This window comes from Brachycentrus maculatus, unplaced genomic scaffold (assembly GCF_059751285.1).
Source record: "Brachycentrus maculatus isolate JH-2025_06_01 unplaced genomic scaffold, ASM5975128v1 h1tg001726l, whole genome shotgun sequence".
NCBI lineage: Eukaryota > Metazoa > Arthropoda > Insecta > Trichoptera > Brachycentridae > Brachycentrus > Brachycentrus maculatus.
The window spans coordinates 1-12,210 of NW_028282327.1; the positions used below are offsets into that span (position 1 = coordinate 1).

General features: G+C 32.8%; 1 long non-coding RNA gene across 1 annotated transcript; it reads left to right on the forward strand.

The window, feature by feature from the left end:
- The first annotated feature begins 54 nt into the window (after positions 1–54).
- On the forward strand, positions 55–1,671 carry LOC148298696 (uncharacterized). Its single transcript, XR_015839161.1, has 2 exons — positions 55–203; positions 1,416–1,671. It is a non-coding gene; the product is annotated as an uncharacterized LOC148298696 (long non-coding RNA).
- Positions 1,672–12,210: the final 10,539 nt, after the last annotated feature.

Genomic DNA, 12,210 nt, shown 5'->3' on the forward strand with positions numbered 1-12,210 from the left:
CTCAAAGTCTGAGACACTAACCACAAACTTATTATTCTTCATCTTTAGGTGCCACTGAATCCAAAACCTTGGCTGGAGAGATGGGAACGTCAGGACCTCCAGGGAGTTACCGGCATCGAAGAGAACTTAAGGGAAAAGGATAAAATAAGGAGAGAGAAACATGCTGCTCCGTGGGAGAAATATGACCTCATGAAACAGTATAGGTACATGCAAAAAAATCTTTTTAACACATTTAGGACGAGTATTTTTAAGCCTGCGGACCGCTGGCGACGGGATTTGATAGTTATGTACATATAGTTAAGACCTTAAGAACAAGATTGGTACCGTAGAACAGGGCTACTTGAACTTTGAAGTGTTACTTGGCCCAGTACAAAAAAAAATTTAGATCGTGGTATCGATCGAAGTATCGTGACAATAAGTGTCACCTGTCAGAGAAACAATGAATCATGTCGATATGTTCATTATTGTAGACCAAATACAGATTATTATTTTTTTGTACTGGGCTCAAGTAACACATCAAAGTTCAAGTAGCCCCGTTCTACGCTATATAATATTCCTATAAAAACATTGGGTAATTCCTTCTTTTCTGCCGGCACAGAAGGTAAAAATACCCTCCCCGTCCTTAAGCATCAAACGACTGAACAGGTAGGGTACCCTTCCCGTCTGAAGTGTGTTAAACAATTTTTGTTTTTTTTTTGACACTGTATTTTTTAATGCAACATTACCCATGATTGACAACCACACTACTAAAAAATTTGGTTTTCTGTTGATGAACTAAAATTCAATACATATGTATGAGTCACTAGAAGATTAGCCCTACGACGGATGAGTTTTAATGAAGATTTTATTTAGAAAATGGGCAGGTTTTTTTATTTATTTCCAATATATGGTTTTAAGATATGTTTGAAGCATAGGAAATAATAACAACATCAAGCGACAGAGTCCGCTACAGTACGTATACATATAGCTCGTAAAATATTACGTAAAAAACAGTCCGAGCTTTTTCTTTGAGCCCGTACCAGAAACCTTATTTTATTACTAAATTTATTTGTTTTCTCATATTCTCAAAATGTACGAACTTAAACGTAGCGATGTTTTGAAAATATTTGTAATTTTTATTGATAAAATAACAATACTAATGTTTTGAAAGATTTATTTTTTTTTAAAACCTATTATCTTTTTTGCCGTTTTGCAATTATATTAAAAAATCCAGTTTAAAAAAAAATATTCCAATTAATTTAAAGTATTCATAAAATATTGTTGTGGGAACTAAATTGAAACATATTGATCACATGTATTATAGCAAAATTCGAATGAGAGAGCTTTTCCTGCAACTCCTAACTGATAGACATACACAATTATTATTATCTTTTAATGAAAGGAAACCTTTTGATGACATTTTTATTTTATTACAGAGCCACTATTCCAGAGGAAGACCAATCAGAAATTTGGGCTGATGTGTATTCACAACTTCATCAGTTGGAAATTATGAGAAGAAAAATGGCTCGTAAAAGGACATTCTTTATTCCAAAGAAATCTGGATAGATTGTGTTTTAGCATTTTTCATTCTATACCCAGGAAAATATTTGTAATAGAATGCCATTAGTTGTTATGATGACATATTAAATATGTTCAGCATTTATATTAAAGTGATTTTTAATTTGTTTAAAATATGTTTGTTGTTTTATGTATTAATTTTAAATCAAACACAGATTTTTTGAGTCTACTAAGTTGTATTTTATTAACAAAAACACATAAAAAATTATACTGTGACAATTGCTTCGCCTTGTTAGGGCATTATCAAACGAATGATATTGCCCTAACATTATCACGGCATTATCAAACATTCGTTTGATAATGCCCTAACAAGGCGAAACAATTGTCACAATATAATTTTTTATGTGTTTTTGTTAATAAAATGCAACTTAGTAGACTCAAAAAATCTGTGTTTGATTTAAAATTAATACATAAATTAAAATGGAGTTCTACAAATTAAACGCCAAACCAATAAATAATGTTTATTGTTTTATTTCCTATTCCATCTAATAATTTCGTCTGATATTTGAAAGCAAAATGTTTTTTTTTTATGTCTGCCTCTGTTGTGTAGTGGTGAGCTCTTTAAGCTAGAGTGCTGGAGGTCCCAGATTTGATTTATGGGGGTATCAAAATAAATATAAGTGATATTTCACTCTAATATTGATTTAACACATTGGTTACGGCGAAGTTTGTTAAAGAAATGTAATGCGAGCGATATTCGATCGCATCAAAAGAATGATGATAGAAAATATCCAAGAGTTAGAAAAGAATCATGAAAAAATTTGGCAAAAACAAAGTAGTGTTTTATTTTATGTAAATAGTATTTTTATATTGTAGACCACCTGAGATAAGCATTATCAATAAAATTAGGAAACGTCTTTTGAGATGTTTTGAACATGTAGAATGAATGAGTAAGGAAAGAATGGTAAAACAAATTTATGGGGCGAATGTAATTGATAAAAGGAGCCGAGGAAGACCAAGAAAAACTTGGCAAGATCAGGTATGCCAAATACTTGAAAGTGGTCTCAGGTTAGGAGTCGTAATAATCGTCGGGTATGTATGAGGAAATGCATAAACGTGGAAAAGGCGAAGAATGTTTGCAAAGACAGAGTGGTGTGGCATTCTATTCTCTCTGCCTACCCCTGCGGTGAAGCGGGGTGGTGGTTAGTTAGTTAGCAACACCTATCGCTACACAGCAAAGCAAACATGACAAGATATTAGATGCTACGTTTTTTTTGTTAATCAAGTTGAAGGCAAAATGTGCACACCACCTCAACATAAGGTTTCTGAAATGCACAAACATGTGCAATGTAAACAATGTGTAATGTAAACAATGTGTGTAATGTAAACAATGTGCAATGTAAACAATGTGTTAATATCGGCCTGGACAGTACCTGAAGCTTAGGGCTGATCACTTGCCTTTATGTAGTTTATGATTAAGATGACATTACCTCAATACATTGTAGTACCCCATTGGGTATGATTGAGAGTTTGAAGAAGTTATTTATAGTTATATATTTATTTTCTATAATGATGTGAAATTCCCGTTTCAATTAAAAATGTGCCGTGCCTTCAAAAATAAAATTTATAAAGGAGGCACTGATATTGGCATCCGATTCTGAAATGTTAATTATTCCATACGATTGTGAAATATTAATCATTACATACGATTATGAAATATCAAATGATAAATATATTCCTACCTACATATTAATGTTGAATCGGAGTAATTCTGTAAAACTTGTTTACGAAACAAATGAAGATTTTGTGATAGTTATTCGCGTTGTAAAAATGTGAGTTGACACATATTTACTTCCTTTTTACACGTTTTTAGAAAAAAAATTAATTTCCGGTAAGAAAGTTTCAAAATATTTTTGGTCAAATTGCCGAACTTCCGACTTCCAATATCGCGGCTCGTCCGTTTTCACCGGAATTAAGTTTTGCTCACCATCTAGCGAGAATAACTTTGAACCAGCGTGTTTTGTAATATTGGTTTGAACCTACGCTGAGGCTTCAAATACTCTCCGCCAGATCTTTGCACGTTCCCCAAAAACAAAGTTTACAAAAGTTGCGGTTGCAAGGCCATCTAGTTCGACAAACTGTTTCATCTTCAAGTTTATGTCATAAACATATGCGTGTAAGTGCAGTGTTTCCCTAAGAGTGCTCTAATTGTTGGGATTACATCGTTTCAAGCAGAATTCAAACCGGTAAGTGAAGGAAATAACACAAATAATGATTGTTTTGAGTGTCGAACGTTTGTTGTATCGATAAACACCTCGTATCTTCGAAAACAAGCAATACCTGCCCACCGGGCGTCTGTCAGATGGCATGTTTTCATACAATGCAATGACTGCAAGTCTTGAAACAAAATATATCGTAAATCTAACAATTAGCTTTATTCGTTTTGGCATATTGTTCAAATAATTACACTTGTACATTTCTCAATTTGCCACATCAAAATCAAACGATTATTAAGATCAGCGGTCGTCGATGGAGTTTTATACGCGAGGAATTGCAATTTTTCGATCAAATATTGCTACAAAATACCTGTCAGTTTCCTATATCTCCACACGATATTAATCTATTTCTCAAAACAAATGGTTCGTTGTTTTTTCAAACCTGAAAACTGCATAATTTGTCCGTGTTACCTAGTACTTAGGTTAGTCACCTTTTAGAGTGCAAATTTTAATGTAGCAACTAAATTATTTCATTGTTTTTATGGTATTATAGTTGCTTCCAAATACTAATCGATTGTTGAACCTTGCCCTCGTTGTGTATCGAACATCGAAACTACGCGTCGAGGTTTGTTTTTCAACAACTTGCACCTGTCTGTACCTAATACTCGCGCCCCCTTTTTGCACATGGGTTCGTAGATGAAAGGTGACACACACAATGATAATATGGACTTTTGTTTATTATTCATCGACATTACGCAACGATCTACCGAGTTCAGACTCTTTCGGTAAGAAATATCGTACAATAATTTATATCTACATTTGCGGCTAAGTATTACAAAATATTAACTTTCACGGTTGGTCGTCTTTTAGCAGTTTTACTGAACTGGAACCGAACGAAGTGATTCTCCCGTTGCGAAGTAGATTTGTAATGTAAATCAGTTTTATAAACTCCATTTAAATTTACTTTTAGAATTATTGTTATGTTATCTTGCTAGTAAGAAGTTAAGAAGTTGCTTGACAGTAAGAAGTTAAGTTGCGTTAAGAATTTTTAAGAATACTTACATTTTAAAATACATGACATGATCATCGGTGCAATTGCCCGAAAGAGACGTGCATTTAATTTTGCATATTCTCTATTATGTATCTCTTCCAATAAGAGCAAATAATCAATACAGCCAGTGTATAGAATTTTCACTCATGAATTACATGAAATTATTGTAAATATAAACATAAAGAGTATATCCACGCACTAGTTATACGGCTATAAAACTTAAAAAGTTGAAGCCTAAGTAGGGCCATGATAAGAGGTGTTGCATAAGTCGTAGCTAGATATCAGAGTCACTTGCACGTTAGGTAATAATAATAATAATATAATAAAACCCTTATCCGCACTCAATGGTGCATAGGGCACTGCATCATATAAACGCAGTGTTATCTTAATCGTTTACACATGAAGGAAAAGTGATCAGCCCTCCGCTTCAGGTACCAGTCCAGGGTAATATTGAATAAATATTACAGTGAAAAAAATCATTTGTATTTATTTTACCCCCCTTGGGAATCGAACCCGGGACCTCCAGAACGGTAGCCGAGCGTGCTGACCATTACACTACGGAGGCGGACAATAATTAGGTAATAAACAAAAAACAAAATAGTAAATTTAAAAAAAAAACACTGCGTTTAAAAAAATATATTATTGCCCCAATTTACCTAACATCATTTATCCAATATATGGTATTAATTTTTCTTTTTCTATTAATTATTTTACAAAATGTGATAATATCGACATACTTCCTAGGGTGCCAGTCAATCGTTAAACATGTGATCGCATTCAAAAGAGGCCTTACGTACTATGACGTCATGTAGCTTCACCCCCGGTCTCGATAGTAAATAAGCTCAGGATTAAACCAGAATGGAGTCTTACTACAATCTGTTCCACTCAGTGATTCGACGAGTTGAATGGATGACCACCCGAATGGTCGATTTGCATGATCGCCTTCAATTTTTAAAACAACGAAAAATAGTCAAAGAACGAATCCCTGTCACCTTTTTTGTCTTTCATCGTGCCGTAAATATTTACAATTTTTAGTATATGTATCGCGCGTTTCAAATTTTCAAATAGTAAATCGATATTTTTCATTCCCAGAGGGGGTAGCCTTATGCACCATTGGGGTGCGGATAAGGGTTTGAAGAAGAAAAACAAGTATAAAGAAAAATTTATACTATTACTCCTTTACAGTACATATCTACATAATCACATCGGCTGTCCATACTCAAAACACAGTAAGGGACATTTTTTTTGTAATACGTTTTTTTTTGCATTTTTGGACTAAGTAGATTCTACTTAGTCCAAAAAAAACGTACTACAAAAAAATGTCCCTTACTGTGTTTTAAGTTTGGACAGCCGACACACTCATAATATATTTAATAATAATAAATAATAATAAAACCCTTATCCGCACCCCAATGGTGCATAGGGCACTGCGTCATATAAACGCAGTGTTATCTTGATCGTTTACACATGAAGGAAAGGTGATCAGCCCTCCGCTTCAGGTACCAGTCCAGGGTAATATTGAATAAATATGACAGTGAAAAAATCACTTATATTTATTTTACCCCCCTTGGGAATCGAACCCGGGACCTCCAGAACGGTAGCCGAGCGTGCTGACCATTACACTACGGAGGCGGACATATTTAATAAAGTAACGATAATATTATTAATGTTTCCTCCGGAACAGTACAACACATTCGGATTATTTTTGTGCCATTGTACATCCGTATGTATGTCAACAATAATTTCTTACAGCTTTGCATTCACATCTCGGAGAAAACTAATTTTACTATTGTGCCCGATGTTGTTATTATGGTGAATAACAAAGGTTGAATCACTTCATCTAGCACGATTTTGTAATTTGTCCAAGTTCACACAGATGACCCTAATATTACAATATATCTTAAAAATGCGTCCTTAGAATTCGCAAGGTATATTCTTGATATAATAATATCTACTAATGATGCTTAATCGTGCAGTATAAATACCTTATACGCAATGATGGGATTCAAAATTTCCATGTTCGCCCTTTAGGTACTACTATAAAAAAATAGATTTTACATTTATTCATTTATTTGTTTTTTATTCTGCACATAAACAGAACATTCACATAACAACTGAGAATGTTCCAATTATAATAGTAGGTACAGATTTAAAAGTCAATTAAAAGTAATGTAACATTGTTGTAGAACATAAATCATAATATATATACAAGCTCTGTAACAAAGTAGGTATCTACATTCTGCATGAAATAACTAAAAAAAAAAAAAAAAACAATGAACAGAGTACATAAAAGAAAACAGCGAAAAAATAATTCAATCAGTTTTATTTAAATATGTACTTCCAAATTGCCTTTTGGTTGTCGTATGCAGACGATTTGAATATTGTGTGACAACAAAGGGTTAAGGACCGGTTCGGCGACCTCTAAAAATTTTAGGCACCGGTTCGCTAGAACCGGTGCAAACCGGTTGAATCCCACCACTGCTTATACTGCCAATATAAGAAGTACCTTCTGTATGCGATTTCTGTTCAGATATAATTCGTTGAACGTTATTATATTGTAGCTACGCATTTAAAATATCGTTTTTTAAATTAAATTTTCTCTTGATAAATACAACAATTTATTTAATAATCTTTTGTGACACATATTTCGATGCATTCCGCATAATTTTGTGCGATGTTTGAAAATTATGCGAAATGCATCGAAACGCGTGTCACAATCGATTTTTAAGACATGGTGGTATTTTCTATGTGAAATTAAAATCGAAATTAAATGACTTTCTAGGGGTTTAACAGATTTTCTACTTTTTGAATGATTAGGGATTTAAGCACTGTTTCCCAGTGAAATCAAAACAATTTTTAGTGATATTTTTACTGTAATATTTATTAAAAGAGGGGCGAAAAATTATTGTGATCCTTGAAGAATTTAGTTATGTCACCATATTCCCCCTCCATGAAATTAATGTTAAAATTAACATCGCATAGTTTCGATGAAGTACCCTATGTATGCACCATATTAATATCATTTCAGATTTAAAATTTCAATTCAAAACATTTCAGATAAGTAAAAATTGGTTTTGTTTGAATTTGAGTATATCTATTAAATAAAAGGTATCCTTTGCGTAGCACCTAATACCACTTTTTTTTTCCTTGAACCCCCACAGAGTTGCAATATCGATCTGTCTGCATTTTGAACTTTTAGGAACCCCACGGACTGCCATGACTATGACAACATAACTCTCCTTACCCCCGCTGCAAACCCTTAAAAAATAGGGGTTATGGGGTGACCAGTAGATCTTCAGTATAGACAACTAAAATCATAGTTAAATACCCCAATTGCTGTGTAAACTCCACAAAATTATATGAAATTCATATTTTTACAGTATGTGTAATTTATGTCAGAAAACTATCTATTGTCGTACTTTACATTTTTGTAAGTTTTATTTATTATATCGCGAATGTTTTGCATTTTCAGCGAGTAAAACTACTAATTTTCTTCTAATATTGGTCATAAACCAAAAAAATGATAGTAAAACCAACTACTAAAAGTTTCTTGAACGAACAAAAGCATGAAGAATGTGCCAAAAATTAACAGAAATGTTTACCTAATGTCGTTGGCAATCTCGTTAAGTTATTACGATAAGTAGACGATATTAGCTGCATTAATAGTAATATTAAGCATTTGGAATACAGAGTAAATTTTATATTTTAGGTAAATGATAGTTTTAACTGGATAATGGTACGAAACAGGAGTTGAAGGTCGCCCTAAACCGTTTTTTTTAATGGCCTTATGGACTTTTCGTTACAAGGTCAAATGTTAACGGGATTTGCGAATACGGCTATAAATAGTTAAATCGTCAAGCGTCAAATTATAAATTACCAAGCGACCTTGAACCTTCATCTGTCCCACTCAATGTCGACCAAAACATGGTCCTATTAGGGTGAGTCAGACCATGTAAATATGCGTTGATTATAGGAACCGAATGGGTTACTTCATGTGGAACGTTAAATAGTCCAATAACGTTCCCGACACTTCATAAAAAGGCCACGAAATCATTGTTTCAATGAATTTATCCTACGCGGTTTTCATTTTCTCTTTTGATTAAAACCGCTTTTGTTTCAATGTTTATCAGATCCTGTCTAGACGGTGTTTTTAGTGTGGTGTTTACTTTTTCGTTTGTTTGCTTGTACTGCAGTGATGTATAATCGATCTTATTTTACCTGCAAATTCTTGAAATTCTTTAATTTTATACTTTTTTACGTATGTAGTTTTTTTTTAAAGAAACATATTTGTTTTTATTATTTACACAAATATTTCAATTTCATACTATTTTTCTGAGCCTAAGCGGCTCATTATTATAAATATGCATCAAATTGTGGTAGAGTGAGTTCAAACCGAGAAACTCTGACTGAGTCCGCTACACTAACCACGGGACCACAACCCGACTACTTTATAAGATGTTATTGAATAATATATACGAGTACTTATGTATATTTTTTAAATTTGAAGGTGTCTCAACTTGATACGAAACATGTATCGTTCTTCCTTTAATATGAAAGCAGATGGAAATCTGAGCATCCTAAAGCTTACAACCTGGCATTTGGCTGGGTTAAGCGATCGCCATTCTGTCCATTATTGAATATCCATATTGCATTTATTCTTGAAACCTGTATGTCGGTAGTGTAAAGGCAAAGGGGTATATCTGTCTCGGACCAAATTTTACAGGAGAGCAAAAACAAATTTGTGAAATTAAATAACTCATTTGGTTTATGTATTTTCATATGTACATATCTTAATTAAACTAAATAAGTATTGCAACTACAGCTTTATCCTTTTGCTAGATTATAGAATACACTATTTTATACATTTTGTGGAACAAACTTTGTAAATGAAAAATTTGACAGATTTGCCCCTTTGCCATTATATTACCGATGTTTGCCATGGTCTTAGAGCCTTCCGCATGATTGTAAAAGGAGGACTCATATAAAGGGAAGGACGATACACGTTTTATATGAAGTTGAGGCACCTTTAAATTGACATCTCATCCATAGGGTTAATAATCCAGGATCCGATATAATAAAAATATATTAATATTGTTAATATAATTTTTTTTTATGTATTAATTTTAAATCAAACACAGATTTTTTGAGTCTACTAAGTAGACTTAGTATACTCAAAAAATCTGTGTTTGATTTAAAATTAATACATAAATTAAAATGGAGTTCTACAAATTAAACGCCAAATCAATAAATAATATATATTTTTTTAATATTTAAACTACCAGACTTTGCAATGAGCTACGTTTCGAATTTAAAAAGAAAGTCGTTTCCATTTGGGATCGTTGACGATATCCCTTCTTAGAAAAGCTCGCTAGTACCTGCCTACTTACTTTTAAAATATTTTTTTTAAATAACTGCTACTTTAGACCGAATGTATTGTATATATTGTACCTGATTTCTGAAATGCATCCCTGTATCCGTATAAATGAAGAAGTACGCAGTGCCTTCTTGTCAATTTAATATTAATCTTCAATACTCTTTGTATATCAATTAAAATCGTCATTTGTGGATCGAAGTCTCCGGCTATCAAAAGGTTTCAATCTTGCGAATAGCTTGTCTAATAGATAGTGCAAAAATGCTTTAATTGCGAGTAAAATCGTGATAGTTGTTACAAAAAACGTGTCCAAGTTTCAAGTCTGCTTTGTTTGTTGAAATGGTAGCACAATAGTAACGGCCTTGCTTTGTTCACTTATCTTTTGATCGCAAGTACTAAACGGTACTTTTCAAAACTTTCAGTCACCAGTTTGCAAATACTGAGTGTATAGTTTGTTCGTTCGTTTGAGTAATGGAATAAAAATGAGAATAATGTAAGTAATGGAATAAAAAAGAGTATTTTAGTATCCCGGTAGTATGCCTAGTAAAATATTACGAATTTCAATTTTGAATTTAACTTGGTTAATACCACTTATAGTGGTACAAATTTACTGATAAAATATAATAGAAATGGATAGAAATTATAACGAAGTGACTGCCAAATCAATTAAAGAAAAAATAAAACATGATTATGCTTGTACAGGTATGTCGTTTCTATTCCGATACTTATAAGGATAATATAAATAATATTCAGCAACGCTTTTTTGCTTATTTAACATTCACCTGATTGTTAAAATGCTATGAATTCATTGGCCACACTATGGAAAGAATTATCTCCTCATAAAAAAAATTATAAAATTTGTGTTGACTTTCGTGATATGCATAAAACATTACTATCTATCCTTTGAATCCTAACTGAAGGAAAAAAACAGCCCTAATTTTTAATGGCTTTTTTATTTAAGTTTTACTTGGTAAATAACACTGTAGAAGTTTTTGACTTTGTAAGGAATGAAGAGATAAGGCGTAGGACGCAGCAAATCTTGGTCACAACTGTCGTCAAGAAAAGGCGATTCAGTTGGCTTGGCCATGTACTCCGCATGCTTGATTTATCAAGCTTGCCTCTTTTACAAGGCATCAGGTTCGCGCCGCCCAGGACGACCACTGTTGATAATTCGTCGGCAGTTCTTGTCAGAACTTCGGGACGCGGATCTGATTTGGGAGGATGCAAGGGAGCTGGCAGCCGACAGAAAGGCCTGGAGACAGTTTGTGGACTCCATATGCTCCACCTAGGGAGCGGATATGGTTTAATATATATTAATGGAAGTTTTAAGTAATACTTAAAAATAATTATGTTTACCAAGTAAAACTTAAATTAAAAATGGATAAATATTACAAGGTTACTGCCGAATCAATTAATAAAATTTAAATGGCTGTCAGCATGCCTTTATTTTTTTATTATTCCACACGTCGTAAATTAAATCGTTAATTTTTTTCATATTTTTTTCAGTATTTCAGGTTTGATAACGATGAAACGGTATTATTACAACAACAAAATATCCAAACGATATATTAATCTAAATCATATGTCACACGGAAACATGCGACATTTTTCCGTTGTGACTCGTAGGCACGATAAAATGTGTTGAAAATTAAATCGTGTTCCGGTGGCATAAAATTGTATTTTAAAACAGTTAAAACTACCATTATGGACATGCGATCTCCCCATCGGACATAATTTATTCACAATCCCAATCCACTTTATTTCAAGCAATGTCAAGTTCATAAGGACTTTTTTGCATTTAAAACCTTTTGCTTCGTATTGCGTAGTGAAAGTTTTGAATATTTATTTTTGTTTATTTTGATTAATTTAAGCATATTACATACATAAGTCAGATATATAATATTCCCCGTGAATAATTTCCATCACTCATTTTGGTACATGGGATTAAGGTTAACAAGTCTGAAAAACATATAAGAATGTAACAAAAAAGAAAACACAAGGAAAAATGTAAAATATAAAGCAATATAATGTACAGTAAATAGGCATATAAAAACATAAGGTAAAAACTACGTTTA